The sequence below is a fragment of the Protopterus annectens genome, chromosome 3.part0 (assembly GCF_019279795.1).
Source record: "Protopterus annectens isolate FY-2018-M chromosome 3.part0, PAN1.0, whole genome shotgun sequence".
In the NCBI taxonomy this organism is placed as follows: domain Eukaryota; kingdom Metazoa; phylum Chordata; order Ceratodontiformes; family Protopteridae; genus Protopterus; species Protopterus annectens.
This window is the reverse complement of record NC_056731.1, coordinates 290,785,907-290,810,832: the sequence shown is the minus strand read 5'-3', so window position 1 is coordinate 290,810,832 and position 24,926 is coordinate 290,785,907. Positions and strand designations below refer to the sequence as shown.

At 41.7% G+C, this 24,926-nt stretch overlaps 1 protein-coding gene across 1 annotated transcript in view; it reads right to left on the bottom strand.

Moving 5' to 3' along the window:
* The window catches only part of NGLY1 (N-glycanase 1), a 714,901-nt gene that overhangs the window by 442,867 nt on the left and 247,108 nt on the right, over nucleotides 1–24,926 (bottom strand). The gene's annotated exons all lie outside the window — the stretch shown is intronic.

Here is a 24,926-nt window from a genome sequence, read left to right as displayed (position 1 = left end):
GAACAAGAGAAGAAGCCAGCACCCTGGAGGATCCATACAAAACAAACTTTATTCCAACTGAAACTAGACCGGTTTCAGCAACAAGGCTTTCGTCAGTAGTACATTAAGCCATAATGGTGGATTTTAGTCTTATATACTGTCATAAATGAGTCATATGACATCACTTCCTGTGTTTAAATAAATGCATAAAATAAAAGTGTTAACAAAACACCATGTGAAACAAAACACCATATGATCTGGAATATTCAAGTTCATAAGTTAAGACTTGTATAAATAATAAATATTGACAGATTGAGGTCTGACAAAATAATAGTTATACAGATATATGTCAAAAACATGAATCACAAAAAATTCCTGACACCAAAAGTATTGAAAATCTTGTCAAATGTGGTACATCTGAATACAGATGTATCTGTAATACAATAATATATTATAAGAAGTTATATGTTGATACATGATCCAGCATATACTGTTAACTCAAAAACAAAATTATAATTTGTCATTTAATCCCGGTGGGAAAAGACCACCAAGTTTGATAATCCATCTTTTTTCTTTAGAATTTAAAATTTCATGCCAGCCCGTTTTGAATGTTCGATTTCCTTTAATGTAGTCAATGATAACAAAAGAAAATTTGGCTGTCTGATGCTTAATAGAGTGTCTATACAGTGCATTGGTCAATCTCTTATTTCTAATATCTCCCAGATGTTCCGAAATCCTAATGCGAAATTGTCTGGATGTTTGGCCAATGTAAAATGCCTGGCATGTGCATGTAGCAAGATATATTATCCAGTCTGAGCTACAATTGCCAAAAAACTGAATATCATATATGTGCCCGGTATTTTTGCTAGTAAAACTAGTTGTTTTGAAAATATAATTACAAAAACTGCAGTGTCCACATGGGTAGATGCCTGTAAGTTTGTCACCAGTGAGTGTCCTTTGTGTGAACTGTTCCTGCGTGTCTCTAGTTCTTTTGTAATGAGAAAATAGTGAGCCAAGTGTTTTGCCTTTTCTGTATGAGAAGTAACATCGTTCTCCCAAATAATCAGACAAAAGGGGATGAGAATGAAGTATGTTCCAATGGTTGTTAATAATGTTAACTAGATGTCCACTGTTTCTGCCATAGGTCGTGACAAATCTGCATAGATCAGCATCCTGATTTTTAGAACGGATGTTATATTGAAGAAGAGAATCCCTGGATTTAGTATGGCTAAATTTAATAGCTGAATCAATAATCTGCGGGGCATAACCCCTGGACAAAAATCTATTGGTTAGATCCATTCTTTCATTGTTCAAGTCATCATGAGAAGAGCAAATTCTTTTAATACGCACAAATTGAGATTTGGGTATATTCCTAATAATATGTTTAGGATGATGACTTGCCGAATGCAATATAGTATTGTACTGTGGGAATTTCCTGTGAATAGACGTTTTCAGTGTATTGTCAGACTGCCTTGTCAGGTGAACGTCCAAAAAGTTGATTTCATTGAGATTATACTCCACAGTAAATTCAATACCCCAGATGTTACTGTTTAAATGTTCAATAAATTCCTGGAGGTATTCCTGACCCCCTTTCCATACTAACCAACAGTCGTCCAGGTATCTCCTCCATATGTCCATCTCTGGTAAATATATATTATGCATGGGATCATAAATAATTTGTTCCTCAATATATCCCATGAAAAGGTCAGCATAAATGGGTGCAAAAGATGCACCCATAGCTGTACCTTGTAGCTGCCAATAACAGTCCTGCTGGAAATAAAAGACATTCTTGGTAAGAATATGTTCCACCATACATAACAATAATGTATTCATCCCAGGGGGGTACAAATTGGATTTGTTTAACCAAAAATCCAAGGCCATAAGGCCCGCCCAATGTGGGATGCTAGTGTATAAAGAGGACACATCAAGAGTACACATTAACCAAGTTGACTCCAGTTCAGTTTCAGAAACAATCTGCAAAAATTCAGTCGTATCCTGGATTCTGGGCCGAACATATGCTAATAAAGGTTTCAATTTGTCTGTAAGGAAGACAGATATAGGTTCCGTAAGTGACCCAATACCGGAGACAATTGGTCTACCTGGAGGCTGGTAACTAGACTTATGAATTTTAGGAAGTAAATATAGTTGTTGTTTAGCAGGATCCTTGACCATTAAATGTGTTTTGGTTTTTTCAGAGATGATACCGGATTCTACTGCTTCTTCCAAAAATTCATTAATCTCTGATTGGAAGCTAGATGTAGGATCAATAGCCATCTTCATGTAATGATGACGATTAGTAAGTTGTCGAAGTCCTTCATTGACATAAGAATCATGATCCATGACAACAACCGCGCCCCCTTTGTCCGCAGGAATGATCACTATATCTGTATTGTTCCTAAGTTGTGTTAGGGCCAATTGTTCTTTTTTGGATAAATTGTGCCTCATGAAGTCCCCTGAGCCATTACTGGAAGTGTATATCTTTAATCACTGCCTGCTGAAATACAGCTACATGTTTGTCCATAGGGGGATTAAATTTAGATTTGTGAAACCTGAAATCAGATGATCTTTGAGTGTCGTCAATGTGATCCTGTTGTTTAAAAAATAATTTCAGATTAATCTTTCTACAGAACTCAATGGTGTCACTAACCATGGAACTTTCATCAATGAGAAAACCAGGAACAAAGCCAAGGCCTTTATTAAGTAAGGAATACTGTTCATCAGTTAAAACATGTTTTGAAATGTTCAAAACATTAGTACATTGGTGATTTACTTCACTATTGATAGAAAGAGTTCTTCTAAGTTTGTGACCCCTGTGTTTTCTACCTGCCCGGTGTCTGTGCCCCCTAAATGTTCTTACATCATTGAATATTGTAGGACTATTCTCCGCCTTCAGACGAGCCGTATTCTTGAACATTGTCATACTTTTTTCAATGACTGATTGTGAAGGTCCCAACTGAATATATTTTTTGGTTGATTTACGCTACTTTGATAGCGTCCAAGGCATTTGGTAACGGCTAATACTGCCAAGCACTTAGGAACTCATACAATCAGGGTTTATTTGGACTAATTGATACTTCGCGGCCTCACATTTTTTGAAATTGGTTTCATATTGAAGGATTATTATAGGTGCTGTACTTTTCTATATTTTTACTAACGGAGTATTGGGGCTTTTATGCTCATTTTTGGCTTATGGGACTATGCACATGGTTTTACATCATTGAAGATCGCAGGACTATTCTCCGCCCTCAGCCGAGCCGCGTTTTTCAACATCGGATGACTGTTTGTGGCTGCTACAGGTCAAGGATATTGTGCTTTTGACACCAGTCCCACGTTCATGTGTGCATGTGATTACTATAAGCCAGAGTTCTGTTATATAACAGTATCTATATGTGGTTGAACACTTAACTCACTATATTCAACCATTGTTTTTGTTACTGAAACTGTTTGGTGTCATATTAGTCCATTATATATTATCTATGGATTAGCGGTTCATGCCTATCAGTGTATATGGTTCAAAAAGGTATTAGGACTCTTATTGTCTATTAGTAAATATTACTTGGAATGGGGCCTATATACAATATAGCGAATATATTTCTATATTTTTCATCAGATGCATGAGTCACTCATTGGAAGGCTAATACTTTTTGGGTTGGTAGTTGCCTTTTTTCATCCCAGACTAGTTGCTTAATGCATTTTTATCCAGAAGTCTCTTAATATATTTTGTTGTATCCAGCCCTTTGGGCTATTTGTTGCCAACTGAATATTCAAATATTATATTGATCATATTGATTATTATTTTTTAATACGGGGACATTTCTGATCTCTGTATACACATTTTTTTCAACGAAATATTGTATGTATATTGTCCTTTCAGGCATTGTCTTTCACATCATCTAGTTATGTGGATGTTATTGACCTTATTGATAGCCTATACATAGGGTCTTTTTGCTAATGATACATAGGCATTTTGCCGATTGTTAGTAATTGCAGTATTCATTGTCCACAGGGCAAGATGTTAGGAATCCAATAAAACTGTCTATCATTCAATATTTTTGTGCTAGTATTTGCTATATATGTTGTGTTGTTAACCATTCAATGCATAATGTATTATTCTTATTATAGAAGTTTACTCCATTTCTTAGTGAAAGTTACATGTACAATTATTTGATTGACCCTAACTCTCTCTAATACATTTCATATACTGGGAATTTGGTACACATATATACACCTTCCAGGGCTATTTATATATGTTTAGCTCTGTGGGTTTTTTTGACATACTTCAGCCTACACTTCTTTGTGATTCTAATTGTTAGTCTCTTTTTTTGGATGACAGTTACAATTTGCTCTCTCAACCCATTTATAATTTTTGCTGGTCTTGGTAATACTTTTGTTCAATCATTAGCAACTCATTGTCATGGATCTTAAAAATTTGCTATCTGGTCTTTGCTCCGATAAGGATGACCTAAAAATTTTTGGAATTGGTATTGAATCTAGAGAGATGGATAAATCGAATACCATTGATCCAGTTGACGGTTGATAACCTATTCTTTAAATTGGGTAAACAAATTAAAATATTGAGAACGAACATTTGGCATCATAAATTGTTTAAAGCTTACCAAGCACAAAATATTTCTCCTAGAGGTTTGAGATGCAAAATACAACCATTGGTTGGTATACCGGATGAGACCCTGCTTAAGGATTGGCAACAAGCACAACAAGAGGCCGCTATGGCCAGGGTTCGTATCTTGGCATCCTACTATGAGAGAACGATACAGGGCAACATTAATGAGGTTGAAAAAACCTGTAATGATCTCAAACAGTTTGAACATAACACAAATTTTCAGGGTTGTTTGAGCAAATTGTCCAAAGAATTGTCCGCTTTAGAAAGCAATTTGAAAAGCAGGAAGCTGCACAAATTTGCTCGTGATAAGGATGATTATGATAAAGGCAGACAGTTTGAATAACATAAGAGTGTTAGGTTTGCCCATGGTACCAAGAATGTCTCTTTCACACGCAAAAAGAGACCGAGATCTATTTTGAAAAAAACAGGGTCCAATTATATTACATCAGGGGAAGAATCCTCGACTACAGACACTGAGACACCTAGCTTTGGTGACTCTCCTAATGCAAAAAGGGGGAGGAGAATGGAGGCCCCTTTAGGGGGCACAGACACCGGGCAGGTAGAAAACACAGGGGTCACAAACTTAGAAGAACTCTTTCTATCAATAGTGAAGTAAATCACCAATGTACTAATGTTTTGAACATTTCAAAACATGTTTTAACTGATGAACAATATTCCTTACTTAATAAAGGCCTTGGCTTTGTTCCTGGTTTTCTCATTGATGAAAGTTCCATGGTTAGTGACACCATTGAGTTCTGTAGAAAGATTAATCTGAAATTATTTTTTAAACAACAGGATCACATTGACACTCAAAGATCATCTGATTTCAGGTTTCACAAATCTAAATTTAATCCCCCTATGGACAAACATGTAGCTGTATTTCAGCAGGCAGTGATTAAAGATATACACTTCCAGTATGGCTCAGGGGACTTCATGAGGCACAATTTATCCAAAAAAGAACAATTGGCCCTAACACAACTTAGGAACAATACAGATATAGTGATCATTCCTGCGGACAAAGGGGGCGCGGTTGTTGTCATGGATCATGATTCTTATGTCAATGAAGGACTTCGACAACTTACTAATCGTCATCATTACATGAAGATGGCTATTGATCCTACACCTAGCTTCCAATCAGAGATTAATGAATTTTTGGAAGAAGCAGTAGAATCCGGTATCATCTCTGAAAAAACCAAAACACATTTAATGGTCAAGGATCCTGCTAAACAACAACTATATTTACTTCCTAAAATTCATAAGTCTAGTTACCAGCCTCCAGGTAGACCAATTGTCTCCGGTATTGGGTCACTTACGGAACCTATATCTGTCTTCCTTACAGACAAACTGAAACCTTTATTAGCATATGTTCGGGCCAGAATCCAGGATACGACTGAATTTTTGCAGATTGTTTCTGAAACTGAACTGGAGTCAGCTTGGTTAATGTGTACTCTTGATGTGTCCTCTTTATACACTAGCATCCCACATTGGGCGGGCCTTATGGCCTTGGATTTTTGGTTAAACAAATCCAATTTGTACCCCCCTGGGATGAATACATTATTGTTATGCATGGTGGAACATATTCTTACCAAGAATGTCTTTTATTTCCAGCAGGACTGTTATTGGCAGCTACAAGGTACAGCTATGGGTGCATCTTTTGCACCCATTTATGCTGACCTTTTCATGGGATATATTGAGGAACAAATTATTTATGATCCCATGCATAATATATATTTACCAGAGATGGACATATGGAGGAGATACCTGGACGACTGTTGGTTAGTATGGAAAGGGGGTCAGGAATACCTCCAGGAATTTATTGAACATTTAAACAGTAACATCTGGGGTATTGAATTTACTGTGGAGTATAATCTCAATGAAATCAACTTTTTGGACGTTCACCTGACAAGGCAGTCTGACAATACACTGAAAACATCTATTCACAGGTAGTTTCCACAGTACAATACTATATTGCATTCGGCAAGTCATCATCCTAAACATATTATTAGGAATATACCCAAATCTCAATTTGTGCGTATTAAAAGAATTTGCTCTTCTCATGATGACTTGAACAATGAAAGAATGGATCTAACCAATAGATTTTTGTCCAGGGGTTATGCCCCGCAGATTATTGATTCAGCTATTAAATTTAGCCATACTAAATCCAGGGATTCTCTTCTTCAATATAACATCCGTTCTAAAAATCAGGATGCTGATCTATGCAGATTTGTCACGACCTATGGCAGAAACAGTGGACATCTAGTTAACATTATTAACAACCATTGGAACATACTTCATTCTCATCCCCTTTTGTCTGATTATTTGGGAGAACGATGTTACTTCTCATACAGAAAAGGCAAAACACTTGGCTCACTATTTTCTCATTACAAAAGAACTAGAGACACGCAGGAACAGTTCACACAAAGGACACTCACTGGTGACAAACTTACAGGCATCTACCCATGTGGACACTGCAGTTTTTGTAATTACATTTACAAAACAACTAGTTTTACTAGCAAAAATACCGGGCACATATATGATATTCAGTTTTTTGGCAATTGTAGCTCAGACTGGATAATATATCTTGCTACATGCACATGCCAGGCATTTTACATTGGCCAAACATCCAGACAATTTCGCATTAGGATTTCGGAACATCTGGGAGATATTAGAAATAAGAGATTGACCAATGCACTGTATAGACACTCTATTAAGCATCAGACAGCCAAATTTTCTTTTGTTATCATTGACTACATTAAAGGAAATCGAACATTCAAAACGGGCTGGCATGAAATTTTAAATGCTAAAGAAAAAAGATGGATTATCAAACTTGGTGGTCTTTTCCCACCGGGATTAAATGACAAATTATAATTTTGTTTTTGAGTTAACAGTATATGCTGGATCATGTATCAACATATAACTTCTTGTAATATATTATTGTATTACAGATACATCTGTATTCAGATGTACCACATTTGACAAGATTTTCAATATTTTTGGTGTCAGGAATTTTTTGTGATTCATGTTTTTGACATATATCTGTATAACTATTATTTTGTCAGACCTCAATCTGTCAATATTTATTATTTATACAAGTCTTAACTTATGAACTTGAATATTCCAGATCATATGGTGTTTTGTTTCACATGGTGTTTTGTTAACACTTTTATTTTATGCATTTATTTAAACACAGGAAGTGATGTCATATGACTCATTTATGACAGTATATAAGACTAAAATCCACCATTATGGCTTAATGTACTACTGATGAAAGCCTTGTTGCTGAAACCGGTCTAGTTTCAGTTGGAATAAAGTTTGTTTTGTATGGATCCTCCAGGGTGCTGGCTTCTTCTCTTGTTCATCTTCATAAGGGGGAAAGGAGTAATCCTGTTCCTCAGAGGCGTCTGAGGAAATAGAAACTTGATCAGAGGAAGCATAATCCTCCTCTTATCTTGGCCTTTTGTCTGGGGGGGGGGGGGGTTGGGAGCCCCTGATCAGAGTAATCAAATCTTCAGCCATCTTAAGCATCTGTTTCTTAGGCATGGGGCCTTGAACTGGAGACTGATGTACAGTCTTTTTAGGTTTTAAAGGAGTCTTAAGCTTAGCATAAGATTTTATGGTGAGAGTTGTCGGTCTAAAGACACCTTCTGTAACCAAAGATGTTTCAACAGCACCGGCTTCTCCTTCTGCAATGTTGTCGGTAGGGCCTAAAGAAAATGGCTGCGTTGGCCTAGTACTCTCTGATTGAGAATCCGAAGCGGTCTGGGGTTCCAATTCTGCGGTCGTCAGGGGCTGCGTAGGCACCTCACTGAAAACCGGAGAACCGGCGACAGGCCCAACCGAGGCCTCGGAGTCTGGCTTGGATCTAGGCGGCTTGTCATTATCTTTGCGTTTTTTATGCATGCCGGTAGTCGGTTGCTCCGACGGCATAGTATAATTAAATTTCCTACCGAAGTAGTGTCCAGCGAAATCAAAGCGTCGCTTTATAGTTCGCTTATTGAACCTAGCACAAAACCGACAACCAGTGACGTCGTGGTCTGGGCCTAGGCAAGGTATACAATAAGAATGAAAGTCCTTATGAGGTATTTGCTTCCCACAAGAAATGCAATTGTTAATTTTTTCTGACATCGGACTGAGGCAAGAAAAGGTTCCCCAACGGGGTACTTAGCTTTTGCAGACTTCGGACTGAAATTCGATTTGAAAATCTCAGGTGTCGGCCGACCGGCACTTGCGAACTGCTTCTGCTTCGGGCACCACGCGGCAAGAAAGACTGAGGAAAATGGCGTTGGATGCCTCTTTTATACCCCTGGCGCACTGACGTCACGGAAGAAGCAACAGCAACCGACGCCGGACCAAGACTTTGGAATTCAGGCCGACTGCGGGACCGTCTGATGACAGGATAATCCCAAGTGTGATGACTGCAGCAGGGTAACACGATGAACATCACAAATGTACCTCTGAAGAAGGCTCTTGCGATCTTCAAGGAAATTATGGAAGTGTCAATATGTCCAATATGAAAATTTGAAATTGCTGCCATTTGAACTCTGGTGGAATAAAGAATTCCAAGATGGATAGAATGGGGACAGAAAACAGATCCAAACCCTTGGATACAGCCTAAATAGAAAACCTTTCCATTTGTTGTGATGCATCTTTTTTGAAGCAGTTTTCTGGGAAGCCAATATAATCTCAACAACTGTATTGTGAATCGTGGCATCCCTGGCTAAGGTAAGAGCTGGGGAAACCAAGTGGTTAGCTTCAAGATGGTCTGGTCTGGAGGAGATGGTCCAGACAGGTGAGACAGAAGATCTGCTTACTGATGCAGCATCCAATGGGGATGCACTAGTAGAGGCCACAGGAAGGGGAACCATATTTGTCAGGGCCAGAAGGTAGCAATGAGGATTACTCTGGCAGTGCACTGACTGGCTTTCTGAATAAATTAGTTCATGAGTGGTAATGGGGAAAAGAATAACAAAGGCCTGGGGGCTAATTTTGGATCAGAGCATCCCTTCTTGATTGACCCTGTGGAGGTGTCAGGGCAAAGTAACTGCTGCATTTATTATTGAGGTAGGAGGCGAACAGGCCCATCAACAAAAAATTAAAGATGCGGTGGGTCGAGGGACCACTTGTGAGGTATTAGGACAGTGTTGCTCAATCTGTCTGCCAGAACACTGGAAGATGCTGGGATATGCGTTATCAGAAAATGGTGTGAACACACTGCCCACTGCCAAACTCTCATGGCCTTGCAACACACATGGTAAGAACAGGCTCCTCCTTGTTTGCTGATGTACTACATGACTGCCATGTTGTCTGACTGTATGGAAATCACCAATGGAGAGGGCATCCCGGAATGCCTGCAATGCTTGAAGGACCACCCTCACCTCCAAGACACTGATGTGAAGATCGACCTCTAAAGTTGACCATGTGTCTTTAATCATTCTCCCTTCGAAATGCCAAACCTCCCACCTAAAGGTCGGCTACTGGAGGGGAAGTTATCCATGTGATGTGTGTTCTGCAAATCTTTGTGAGTCGAATCTTTGCATGTAATGGCTACTTGGACCACTGCACTGCTAGAGTCCATTGAAGCAATCTCATATAGTAGTAGGCTGGTGGAATCATTAGAATTGCAGATGCCATTAGGCCTTCTACCCATAGGATCAAACGTGTTGGAGGAGAGGGATGATGAGTCACCTGCATGGCCATTGGATGTAAGGATGTCTACCTGTGGTGAGGAAGGCTGACGTGTAGAGCTGTGCTGAGGTGGCATTCATTGAATTCTGTCTGTTGGGCTGGTAACAACTTGTCATGGTTTACTGTGATACCTAGGTCCAGTTAATAGTTGCAGCAGAAGGTCCAACTGATGTAGTAACAGATGCTCAGAAGCAGCCAATCATCAAGGAAAGGGAAGACATGGATCACTGGTAGGTGCAAGTGCGCCGCTACCATTACCTTGGTGAACACACTGGGTCTGTGGTGAGACCAAAAGGCAGGGCTCTGAACTGGAAGTGACTGGCTCCCAGATGGAAAGGGAGGAATCACCTGGAATGCTTCTCTACCATTACAAGTTAGTAAGCATCCTGGAGATCTACTGAGCACATCCAATCCTTTTTCCTCAGTAGAGATAATATGGACTGAACTCTTACCATCTGGAACGTTGTCTGTTTTATGAACTGATTCAAATGACCGAGATCCAAATTTGTTCTGAGGTCCCCTGTTTTCTTTGGTACTAAAAAGAACCTTGAGTAGACTCTGAATTCTAAATGGCCTCAGGGGACTGGTTGGATGACTTTTCTTCTAGCAACTTGAAGATTTCCGCTGCTGCTGCTGGTTCACACTGACTGGGTTGAATGTCAAGAACGACCTCCTTTTTATAGGAGGAAGAGGAAAGGGGATAAAATAGCCTCTAAAATTGTTTTAAGCACCCACAAATCTTTTGTTACGTTTTTCCAGGTTTGAGGGTACAAGGATATGCGCCCCCCCCCAACTGTGTCCAGAGTGCAGCAGTCAGTCAACCCTTCAGGGATGCTGATAGGGCTTCTCGGTAAAAAATCCATGGAAGCCCTGGCTATGTGGTCTGCCTCTGTCTCAAGGGTGATGTCCACTGGAATTTCCTCCACCTCTGCCACGTGGAAGTCTATCACTAGGAGAGTCATGATAAGTTCTCTGTGACTCAAGAAACCACATCTTTTTCCCAATCCTCTTGATTCCTAGAGAAGGATTTTAGGGGGTGGAAAAATGGATGCCCACTGCAGAGACAGTCTTACAGTCATGTTGGCTCCTGGTTAGTGTGTCATAACTTTAGGTCCGAAAACTGAGGAGCCATCATATGGAGAGTTGATGAAGGACATCTTAAAGCCTTCCAGGTATGCCATCGTACTGCAAGACCTGTGCCTGTTGCTCTGGCTGAGCCATCAGTTGCATGGCTATGTTAGAGGGTGAATGTAGAGCAGACAGCTGGGAGTCCACTTTCTTCTGAACATCTGCAGGCAACACTCCTGAGAGGGACTTGTGGGACTCCTTAGTCAAGTCTCTCTGGAATCTGAAAAAATCAGCCAAGTAATTCAGTGACCTAACAGCAGAGATTACTGATAAATAAGACTATTTCACAAACCTGACCAGTGCCCCAGAGTCCCTGTTAGTGGGATGGTTAGAGGAAGTTTCCTATAGTAATTTGTTTTTTGGTGGCTGCAGCTACAACCACAGCACATACTGGTGGACCTTTCCTCCAATGTTTTATGTCCCTCGGAGCTGCTAAAATCATATATGGCTTCTTGGACACTGGCTCCACCACATTAAGGGCTTTCCAAACCTGTTACACCATGAGGACGATAAAAGGATCAATGGGTGGTACAACCCAGGATGATGTTCAGCTGGAACTGAAGGCTTCCTAGAATACAGATTCATCCAATGAGGTATCTTCAGTGGACCATCCACCTCTCTGTTTCATAAACTCAAGGATTTCACCAAAGGTGACGTCTTCTGAGGGGGACCCCTCACCTTCATCTAAATCTGTATCCTCTGTGAAAGCCGCTGGAGAGCAGTCTATGTGCATTCACTTGCACATCTGCTTTTTATGAATTGGTACCACTGGGGAGTCAAAGGGTTCATAATCAGACTGAGAGCTAATGCAGCATGTATTTCAGAAGTCTGAGGTCCCAAATGTCCTTGTCTGGCAGGCTGATGAGAAGAAGCAGCAGCAAAATGTAGTTGGGGTTTGGGTGAAGCCAAGCTAGATAAAAATGTGCTTTCCTTGGGCATGCCCAAAACCCTTTCAAAAGCCTGGAAGACCAAAGCCACTGTCGGACCCAATGATCTCCCAGAATATGAAGATGAGAGAGAACCCTTGGCACCAATGAGCCCTAGCCTGGAAGCTGATCTTGAACCCGAGCTATCCAGTACTGAAGCCCTGAGGGGAAGAGATGGCTTTGAAAATCTCTGTGTCAAGACATCCCCTTTTTACCCAACATCTACTCTATGACTCTGAGTCCCTACCAGATCTGAAAGTACTGGACTCGAAAGGGAAGGGGAAGCTGTCAGTGTCAAAGTAGACTGTAATCTCATTTTCTTACTCTTTTTCTTGTGACTTCTCACCAGAAGAAATGACTTTTATAAAGGATATGTTATGACAGCGCTTGCGACACATCTGAAATCTTCAAGTAGGGAATGAGATCCGAGGTACTAGGGTAGAGTTCAAGGAAATATGGGTAGGGGAGGAGTCCGAGCCCTGGAACCATGGAAGCTTTGAAATTGGTGCCAAGGTCAGCTCCAATTGGATTGACAATCCATATGTTGAATCAGACAAAAACAGGCAGCAGTGGATTCTAAGTTCGATGGAAGAGGATTGGAAAAGGGATATAATCCTCTCGAAGAAGCTCACACAGAATTTTTTTTTTCCATTTGTTTTGATAAATCTTTTTGGTACACTGTTTTTGAGAGGCAGAAATAATACAGACTACCAAACAGGAAAGCCTAGTATCTCTGGCTGTGTCAGAACTGGAGGAACCATGCGGTCAGCTTTAGGGCTTTTAGATCTGGTAGGGGCAGTCCAGACAGGTGACTCAGGAGATCTGGATTGGAACCCACCACCCAAGAAGGGTATATCAAATGAGGCCAAAGAAGGGGAATGAAACCTGCTGGGGCCAAAACAGAGTGATAAAGATCGCTGTGGTCTTGCACCTTTTGGCTTTCCAAAAACATTTTGTCAAAACTAGAATTGGGGGGAAGGAGTAAAGAAAATCCAAAGGCCAATTGTGAACTACAGCATCCCTTGCTGACCCTCCTTTTGGAGGGAACAGGGCAGAGTAACTGCTGCACTTGTTCTAGTATGAGGCAAAGAGTTTGCAGCAAAGGTAGCCCCAGTAGCTGAAAATTTTTGTCACCACTGTCTGGTTAAGGGACCACTCATGAGGCAGTAAAGTTGCCCTGCTGAACTTGTTTGCGATAAAATTTGATGTCCCTGGAATGTGTGTTGCTATCAGAAAACAATGGGAATATATTACCCATTGCCACAGTCTCATGGACTTTCAGCAAAGTGGATATAATCGTGTTCCCCCTTCTTTGCTGATGTGTCAGACCACTACTATGTTGCCCATCAGGAAGGAAATCACACCCTTAGGGAAGAGATGTTGAAAGGTCTACAACGTTAGAAGGGCCACTCTAAGATATTGATGTGAATGTTGGCCTCTAGGGGTGACCAAGGACTTTGAACCACCTTTACCTCAAAATGGCCCACCCACCACAGAAGGGAAGCATTCATGGTTACTGTGGCTTGAGGGACTGGTGGACAAAAAGTTCTTCCTTCCGTTACTGATGCGGAGGTTATCCAGCATTTGATATGATCTCTGCAAACTTGTGTGAGATGAATCTTGGCAGGGAGGGTTATAGACTTTATTACAGTGGACTCTTTCAGTCCAGTTGTCACATTCTCATGGGGTTTCTCACTTGGGGTTCTAATGTGAAGGTACAGGCCATCAAAGCTAACAGGCAAAAAATCACCCTTGCCTGAGGAAAAGGATGCTGAAATACCCGAGAGACCATTATTTGTAAGGATGGTACCCTGGTATCTGAAAGCTTGGCAACTGGAAGAGTTGTGTTGAAGAGACACATAAATGCTATTTGTTGGGGGGAAACAGCTGGCTTTTTGATTGCTTGACTGTGACACGCAGTAGCTGTATAAGGCTGAGTAACAGTTTCTACTGTTGTGCCAGCAGATCCGTGAAGTAGCAGTAAGGAGCCAAACATCTGGATATGGGAAAACCTGGATCCCTTATAGTCACAGATGAGCTGCTAAAACTGCCATAACTTTTGTGAACACCTGGAGGGATGTGGTGAGACCAAAAGGCAATGCTCTGAATTGAAAATGATTGCCTCCCAGATGGAAATGGAGGAATCTCCCATACTGTCAACTGGCTCCCAGATGGAAATGGAGGAATCTCCTGAATTATCTCTCTATCTTTAAGGGATAGTAGGCATCCTGGAGATCTATAGAGCACATCAAATCATCCTTCCTCAATAGAGGTAATATGGACTGTACCGTAACCATCCAGAACTTTGTCTTTCTCATGACCTGATTGAGACAGCTGAGATACAAAATTAGTCTGAGGTTCCCTGTCTTTTTTTGGCACTAAAAAGAATCTTGAACAGACTCTGTATCCTAAAAGGTCTCCGAGGACCCACTGGATGGTTCTCGTTTTCTAGCAACTTTGAAACCCCTTTTGCTTCAGATTGCAACTGACTGGAAGGAACATAAAAAATCTTTAACTTTTTCTTTGGAATGTATGAAAAGGGAATGGTACAGCCTCTGGTGATTATCCTTAGCACCCAGGAATCTAATTGAGCGTCTTACCATGCTTGTTGGTGTAAGGATATGTGCCCCCCCACTGCCTCCAGAGTGCAGCAGTCTGATAACTCCCCCGGAGTACTATGCTGAAAGGTTTATCAGTGAAAGGACCGTGAAAAAACTGATTGTGCAGTCCATCTCTGCTCCTAGGATGACATCCATTTGAGTAACCTCCCCTCTGCCTCTAGGGCATCTGTCTCCAGGAGTGTCTTGGTGATAACCCTGTGATTTTCTGAACCACATCTTCTTACCAGCCCTTTGATTCCTAGAAAAAGGTGGAGAAATGGATTCCCATGGCAGACAGGGTCTTACCATCTTGCTCACTCACTCCTACTAAGCATTTTATTTTTATTTTTTTTTTACTTTTGGTCCAAAAAGGATGGAGCTATCAAATAGGGCATTAGTGAAGGACATCTTAAAGCTTTCTACCTTCATCCAAATCACAAAGCTGCATCCAAGCATTCGGATGCATGGTATGCCATTGCCTGCTGCTTTGATTGTACCATCAGCTGCATTGGAAAGCAGAAACATGGCCACTTTAGAAATGGGTTGCAGGGTAGACAGTTGGGTGTCCGCTGTTTTTTGAAAATCTACTGGTAAGTTAACTCCAAGGGGCTTGGAAAGCGCCTTGGTCAGGTCCCTCTGAAAACAAGTTGTGTGTGCACGGTAATTCAACTCCAAGTGTGAAAGCTGCTTAAGCAAAAGTGCTTTTCCCCACTGTGTCCAGTACCCTTGACTCCCTGTTAGGAGGTAAACAGAAGATCACTTCTCAGACAATTCCTTTTTTTTTTTTGGCTGCTGCTACTGTCATGGTATCTACTGATGCTCCTTTGCTCCAATGACTCCTGTCCTTTGGGGCTACTAAGATCCTATCTGGCTTCTTAAGGACAATTTCTACTATGTCAGTGTCCTTCCATGCCCACTGTGCCACAAGATCTATGAGGGCATCCACGGGTGGTACCATCCAGGACCCAGATGAGCTACTATCAAAAGTCTTGAGGAGCACATATTTGTCTGGGAAGGGGTTTCACTGGCTACCCCCCCCATTCCTTAGTTCGAGAATGTCACTAAATGTGATGTCTTTGGGGGGGGGGCACTAACCTAACCTTCATCTAAATCTGTGTCTTCAGTGATGGGCTCTGGAGAAGTGTCTATGTGCTTCCATTTGCATGTCTGCTTTCTTGGACCTTCTCTCTGGAGAACTTCTGGAAACAGGTCTAAATCAGGCTGGAAACTCGAGTGCTGAATATCCTATAAGCCTAAAGGTACTGACTGTCCCTGTTGATCAGAATGAGAGGAATAAGTCTCAGGACCACTGAGTGTTTGGACGGATCCAAACCTGAAGGAAGCACCTAACTTCTTGGTCCAGCCAAGACTTGTTCAAAATCCTCAAAGGATGACTCTGTGATCAGAGCTGAGGAAATGTCTCTCCTATCGAAGGACTCAGGAACCTTGCCCGGTCCAATCCAGGTAATCTCCAAGAAAGATCTGTGACTCAGGCTATTTTTTTCCAAACACATTTATTCAATTATCACATGTTGTAACTCAAGCTACTGACAGCAGAGGCCCAGAGAGACAGAAATGGCTACAAAAATGTCAGTGTTGATTCTACCACCAGAACCACTGCAACAATGCTTTGGCTCTGAGATTCATCTGAATCCAAGAGACACAGTAAGGACTGTTGTAAACGCCAAAGTTCCTTGAGTTGTTGGCTCTCAATGAGGTATGCTGGGAGAGCTTGGACCCATGGGAACTGGATTTGAAGGGTGAGCCAGTAACAGAAAGAAGAAAGAAGGGGTAGATGGACCTGTGCCCTAAGCATCCCCACAGGGATGGCACCAGGAGAATTTATATATTTGTGTCCCTAAAAATGTCCTCATCCTATGGTCGACATCTATCTTGATAAGTCTTCTGGTAGACTGATCCAACCTTGATGACAATGCCACCGATGGAGGTCTGGGGTAGTGTCTGTCCTGCAAGATAATGGAGCCTAGGGCTAACTGGCTCTGGGGGAACCTAGCTTGAGGAGATGGAAATCTGATCTGAATAACTGGTGGATCTAACTTCCTTGGAGTTTAGGTGCCAGACCAGAAGAATCTTTCAGATTCTGAGACCTTTTCCTATATTTCTCAGATCATTTCTCTTCCGATCCTTTTTCCTCACATCATTTCTCTGTAGATTTCTCTATCTGCCTTTGGTTTTATTTTTTGACTTCTCCCTTTCCTTTTCCTTCTTTTTCTCCATTTTACTGCCTGGTGAAGCTGAATTAGTACACACTGTTTGTGAGGAAGAAGACCCTGTCTGAGGGGGCAGAGCAAGATTTTCAATACAAATTTCTCTTTCCTGCCTTGAATGGCCTTGGAGCGAAATGAAGCGTGGATGTCAGTCAGTCTCTAAATGGGCATAACCTAAGCAATACATATATAGAGAGTGTGGGTCTTGGAGTGGAATTTTGTGTCCACAGGCTGAGCACTTTGTAAACCCTTGGAATTTTTCCTGACATGAGAAAGATTCACTGCATCACACTAAAATACAAGTATTGTTAAAAAAGTCAACTATTTGCTACCACTAAAACTATCTTGAAAACTGCCACACTCAAAAAAATCTTAACTGCTAACTACATTCAATAACTATCTTAAACTGTAACTGTAACCATACTAAGAAAACTATCTGTTGAGAAAATACCTATAATAGTAAACACATTTGTAGAAGAATAAAATGTAACACTAAGTTAAAAGGTTAGGGAGGAGACCAAAAAATGCTATTATTTATAGAAAAGAATGCTTTCACTTATCAAGAAAAAAAAACTTTTGGACACACAATTGGAAGATTCAGGTGGCAACTAGAAACATAATGATTGTCTATGTACTTTTATTTTAACCAATTGAAGCGTCTGCACATCAAGATCTGATGAAGGCAAGTTTCACTGAAAGCACTTATCGTACCTAGGCCTGTTTACTATTTTTACTGTGCTTTTGTTTACCAATTAAAGCTTATTATATTAGTTATCAGTTACAGCCATGGTGTTGTATCCAGGATTTTTCACATATATCACTAGGTGGTTAGCAAACTGGCTCACAGATAGAACCCACAGTGTGAAAGTGGCAGACTTCAAGTCAGACTGCCAACCAGTCACGAATAAAGTCCCACAGGGATCAGTTATGGGTCCTCTCCTGTTTGGCATCTACTTCTCAGAAGTCCAGGCCAACACGGAGGGACTCTGGCTGACCAAGTTCGCCAACGATTGCAGGCTGGGAGCCATTATTGACTCCCCAAGTGACGTAGACATCCTACAGAAAGGCCTCACTGAGACCAATGACTGGTGTCAAAACCAAGGCCTTATGCTTAATGCCAAAAAATGCGTCATTCCCTTTTGGAAAAACTCAGTTCCCACTAATTACCACATTGATGGTAGATCACTGACCACTGAAAGCGTTATAAGAGATCTGGGGACACAGGTTGACAGTAACTTCCACTTCAACCACCACATTGTCACTGTGGTCAGAAAGTCCTTCTATTTGGCACATCTCATTACGAAGGGTTTTTACATCCAGGAAGAAAGAGGTCTTCATCTCTCACTACTCTTCCCTCATTAGACCAATCATCGAGTATAATGCCCCATTTGGCATGTACCTCACTAAACACCTACAACAGCTGGAAAGGCCACAAAAGGACCTCACGAAGAGGATCCTAGGCCTTAAACACATGCCCTACATGAACAGACTAAAAAGACTCCAACTTTTCTCTGTCTCATATCGTCTATTAAGAGGCAACCTCTGCTTGACTTACAAAGCCATGTCTGACCCAGCCCTGTTAGAAATGCTACATCTAAAGAATCCCAATCCCTCCACACCACACACTCCAGGGACCTCAACCTCATTACCACAATCGACAGAACATGCTGGAGGGACAGGTTCATAACTCAGAGGCTACCCATGCTCTGGAATAGACTTCCCATACATGTCAAGCAGAGCACCTCACTGACCCTTTTCAAGAGAAATCTTGATGAGTGGATGAGAAATAGAAAGTTCACTCCGGGGATAACTCCAGTGGCTCTACTTGATAGAAGCAATGGGAACTAAAGGCAGTATGACGTTAAGGTACTTCTATGGGCTAGGGTTGTAAAGACTCCAGGGCCGTTGGCCTAGTACACACCTATGAAACAAGATCTGCGGTAACTTAGTAGACAAGAAGGAATTATGAGTAGGTTAGCAGTTACAGCCTCAGTTCCATAGCTTTAGAAAAAGGCACAGAGGTAGGATCCAACATCCCAAAGGCTGAATCAGACAAAAATAGACAACACTGGATCTAAATATAGTCTGTAAGCATTAAACATGATGCTGTATCATTTATATGAACACAGTACCACAGAATAAAGCAGAGAACTGCTGAAGACTATTTTTTTTATTTTAGGTACAGAGCAGAAACCTGTACTTGTTAGGATGAGTGTTCAATGTTCCACTTTTACAGTTATTGAATTATGCTTTGAAACTGTTCTCAGAAATTTAAGTTAATCTTTTATAAATCTTGTTACTTACAGTAAATATATAAATTAAACTTATTTGTGCACATTCAAAAACACAAACATCTGTTCCACTGAACTTTGCTAGATACTGCTCTTGCAAATTTTTAGTGTAGAATGTTGAAGTCTACCAATGCCCTATCACACGTTAATGTACTACAGACTCATTTAGTACTGGTAATGTAATGCTCAAGTAAAGTCTGATTAAATATAATGAATGTCCTAATGTTTTTGAAACTTCTCAATGTGCTTTTTTTATCTTGATGTTGATATTGTAAATACTAAAGCTAGGATATGCACTTTCTTGCATATATTAATGTCTAGGCAGTGGGCATACATTAGCAGACATATATTTAGGAACGTTAGGATTAAAATGTGAGGGATAAAGACCAGATAAATGTATGCTGAGGGATAGATAATGAGAAGCAGGTGCAGAAGCTAGTTGAAATGGTTTAAGGTAAGCAAACACAAGAGTGATTAATCAAGGGGCCTTTCTGGAAGGAGTTAGGTATTTACTTTATGTTGCTTAGAATTTAAGGGGAACAACAAGAACATAGGGGACATCCACAACTGTGGGCAGTACAGAGGCATCAAACTCCTACCACATTGCATGCAAGTTTTGGAAAGGGTCACTGATAAACAGATACGCAGAGTGGTAGAAAGTAAGATGGGAAATGAGCAGTTCGGATTCAGATCAGGATGCAGCACAACAGACCCGATGTTTGCAGTGAAATAGATTCTTGAGAAAAAAAACTAGAGGAGAGAGAGTCCAAATGGACATTCCTAGACTTGGAGAACGCATATGACAAGGTCCCAGAAAAGGTAATCTGGGCAGTACTGCAGTGTTTTGAAGTCCCAGAAACATTGTTAGAATTAGTGCAGGCTATGTACAAGGACCCAATGACTCAAGTATGAACAGTGTTCGGCCTCAAAGAGGGGTTCCCAGTGGGAGTGGGTGCACACCAGGGTTCAGCTCTGAGCCCACTGCTGTTCATACTGGTGATGGACTACATTAGCAAACAAGTCAAAGGGGACAGATCAACATAGTTGCTGTATGCAGATGATATGGCATTACAGCCTGACACTGAGCTAGAACTTAACTGAAGGTACATGGGATGAAACTAAGCACAGATAAGACAGTAGTAATGGCAGCAAACTGGGGAAATCAGAAGAAGCTGAGAATACAGTTAGAAGGGAAGACAGTGGAACAGGTAAACAGCTTCAAGTATCTGGTAGGGGTGGTTGAGGAAAAGGGAAATCTGAAGGAAGAGGTCAAAGCCAGAATCAGATGGTCTGAGCCAACTGGCATAGAGTCTCAGGTGTAGTCTATGACAGAAGAATTCCAAAGAAGCTGAAAAGTAAGATGTACAAGACAGTGGTGCAACCAGTACTACTGTATGGTACAAAAACCTGGGCGGTAAAGGCAGAACAGTTGAAGCCAGAGGTGATGGAAATGAGGTGCCTGAGAAGGGTGGTAGGATGCACACTGTGGAACACACGACGAAATGAGGACATAAGAGCAGAAGCCAAAATAGCTCCAGTTGCAGAAAAGATCAAAGAGAACGGATTACAAAGTGTTTTGGGCACAGGTGCAGAAAAGCAGAAGACAATCTGGTGAGGAAGATTTGGGACAAACAAGAAGAAGATAAGAGGAAGCAAGGACGTCCAGCAAAGAGGTGGATGGATTGTGTGAAAGAAGATCTGCGACAGTAAGGCAGGAGTGTGGCACTAAATTGACAGAGTTGGCAACAGTTAACACGATACTCCAACCCCATGTAAAAAAAAAATAGGAAAAGGGGGCTGATGATGATAATGATGAATTTAAGGGCTGATGAGGTCACATAAGATTATAAGTTCACAGGATGAATAGGATGACACTAGGCAATCTGTCTAGCAGACCATTTTCATCTACGGTGATCTTTGGCATCTTGAATGAAATACGTGTATATTCTGTAAATATACACACACACACACACACACACACACACACACACACACACACACACACACACACACACACACACACACACACCAGTAAATTATTGATCAGAAAAAACAGCTATAATGTTGATAAACTGAGATGGATGGTTTAAAGAAATATGCCATCTTCTTGACCTTCGCCGATGACTCTAATGAGAGGTAGTAGAGAGTGTATGGTCAAATCAGAGGGATGAAAATAATAGTACAGTTGTGTACCTACCATAAATGTAGATGTTCAAGTGTATTCACTGTTGCAGTCATTACACTTGGGTTATCCTGCTGGCAGGCTACCCGCAGTCGGCCCAGATTCCAAAGTCTTGGTCCGGCATCGGTTGCTGTCGCCTCTTCCCTGACGTCAGTGCGCCAGGGGTATAAAAGATGCAGCAAACGCCATTTTCTTCAGTTTTTCTTGCCCCAGATGTCAGGTGCCCCCGATGTCAGGTGCCCTCAAAAGGGTAGGCTAAAATTAAATGCATGCACTAACATAAACATTACCTTCATCTACAAGCAAATACACCACATAGGTTGTATAGAATAGAGAAGTACAGAAAAGTCCCAGCAATGTAAGGGGGATGGTGGGAGGGTAACCTGGACTGCAACAGTGACTACACTTGAACATCTAAATTTATGGTAGGTACACAACTGTACTATGTTCATCGTGTTTCACTGTTGCAGTCATTACATTTGGGTTGAATCCCAAAGCTGAGGTTGGGTGGCTGGGCCTAAATAGAATTAGGAGTGGCTATGAGGCCCTGCAGAACTATAGTGGCAAAGCCTGCTCTGGATTTAGAGTAAAGAGGTAAGTGGTAGTGCTTTGTAACAGTGTGCACTGAAGTCCAAGTTGCAGCCTCCAAAATGTCCTTGGTTGGTACTCCTCTGAGGAAGGCTGCTGAAGTGGCTGCTGCTCTGGTTGAATGTGACCTAATGCCCATAGGCACTGGTTTGCCATGTTGTGAATAGCAGAAACGAATGCAGTGTCCTATCCATTTTGAAATAGTCTGCTTTGAGATAGCTTTTCCTTGCGATCCTGCAGCATATGCCACTAAGAGTTGCTCAGTCTTTCTGAAAGCTTTGGTTTTGTCCAAGTAGAAACGTAGCTGTCTGTGTATGTCCAAAGAATGCAGAAGTCTCTCCCCCTTATTCTGTGGGTTTGAATAAAAGGTAGGTAAATGAATGATTTGGTTAAGAGCCACACTGGACACTACCGTAGGCATAAATGTTGGGTTTGTCCTCAGAGAAACACTGTCCGGATGGAAAATTATAAAAGGTTCCACAGCCATTAGTGCCTGTAACTCTGAGACTCTTCTTGCTGAAGTTATAGCTAGGAGCAGAGCTGTTTTCCATGATAAGAATTTTATCTCAGCTGTATTGTCTGGCTCAAAAGGAGGCAGTGTGAGCTTTTCCAAGACAAAATTGAGGTCCCGTGCAGGTATTGGTGCTCTCCTTGGAGGTCTTATGTTTTTGGCCCCTCTGAGGTACTGCCTTAGCAGTGGATGTGAAAAAATAGGTGGGTCCATATTGTAATGAGCTGAAATGGCAGACGCGTGGACCTTAATTGATGAGAAATATAGGCTTTTGTCCAGCATCTCAGTTAGGTATTGTAAAATTTGAGGAATATTTGGTACAAGCGTGTCAATTCCTTGTGCCTGGTTCCAAGCACAGAATCTCTTCCAGTTTTCTGCACAAGATTTTCTGGTGCTGGGCCTCCTGGCCTCCAAAATAACATCCATAACTGTATTAGAGAGAGGTGTGCTCTGAATGGTTACATTATCTGCCATGCAGCCAGATTTAGGGTTCTGAGTTGGCTGTGCAGGATCTGATTGTTTTGTTGGGTCAGTAAATGAGAAATTTGAGGCAATGCCCAGGCTGGGCCTTGAGACAAGCTCTTTAGGATTGGGTACCAGTGCTGGCGTGGCCAGTCTGGGGCAATCAGTATAATTTTTGGCTTCTCTTGTCTGACCTTTAGGAGTACCTTGGGGAGGAGAGGCAGTGGAGGAAAGGCATATACTGTAAGGGTTTTCCAGCTGAATGACAGAGCATCCACTTTCCATGCTTGCTTGTGATAAGTCTGTGAGCAGAATCTCTGTAGTTGGCAGTTGTGAGGGGAGGCAAATAGATCTATGTCTGGGCATCCCCATTTCCTTGTTATGCTGAAGATTTGTGGATCTAGTTTCCACTCATGAGGATCCATGAGGTTTCTGCTTAGTTCGTCTGCCAGAGTATTTGCCTTTCCTGGCAGGAATTGGGCTTGCAGGTGTACTTGATAAGTCAATGCTGTGTTCCAGAAAGTCATGGCTTGTCTGCAGTGGGGGTAGGAATGTGTGCCTCCCTGCTTGTTTATGTACCACATTACTGTAGTATTGTCCGTCTTTATCAGCAGTTGTCCTGGATGAAGTAGATCCTTGAAGGCTGTCAGGCATTCTGAACAGCTAGCATCTCTTTTTGATTGATATGGAGATGCATTTGGCTTGCGGGCCATGTGTCCTGAATACATTTTCCTGCCATGTGGGCCCCCCAGGCATAATCTGATGCATCTGTTGTTAGTGTCTGCCTGGCGGTGGGTAGAGTGAATGGCTGTCCCTTGTTGTAGTGACAGGCCTGTGCCCACCATCGAAACTCCTGTTGCAGGCAGGGAATGAGGGTAATTAATGTTTCCAGGCTGTGGCAATGTTGAGTCCAAACACTTTTTAGATACCATTGTAGTTTCCTCATATGCAGTCTTGCATATGGAATTAGTAGAATGCAGGATGCCATGATGCTGTACTTGTTTCTTTGTCTTCAAAGCTGCTTTAGTCTTTGCCTTTGAAGCTTTACATATAACTGTGTAGGTCTGAAAACACCCTCAGAAGCCGATGCCTACTCAGCGGCTCCGGACCCATCTGAGGGAATAGTTTCTGAGTGTCCAATACCTTGAGTATCCAGAGGCCCAGTTGGCTCCACGTGGTAGTCGGAAGCGGTCTGTGGCTCTGTGGTAGCAGGGGCTGCAAAAGCACCTCACTGAGAACTGGTGGACCGGCAACTGGCCTAGAGGAAGGCTCGTCATCGGTTTTGGACCTTGGATGCCTGTACTCCTCCTTTTCCTTGCGCTTTTTATAAACTCTGGTTGTCGGCTATTCCGACGGCATTATATAAGTAAATCTTCAGCCAAAGTAATGAAAGGCAAAATAGTACCGACGCTTAATAGTTCGTTAAATCTTATGAAGTATTTGCTTCCCACAAGAAATACAATTGTTAACTTTTTTTGACATCGGTCTGGAGCAAGAAAAAAAATTCCCCAGCGGGGTACTTAGCTTTAATGAAGACTTCGGATCTGAAATTCGATTTTGAAAATCTCAGGAGTCGGCCGACTGGCACTTGCGAACTGCTTCTGCTTCGGGCACCGTGCGGCAAGAAAGACTGAAGAAAATGGCGTCAGCTGCATCTTTTATACCCCTGGCACACTGACATCAGGGAAGAGGCGACAGCAACCGACACCGGACCAAGACTTTGGA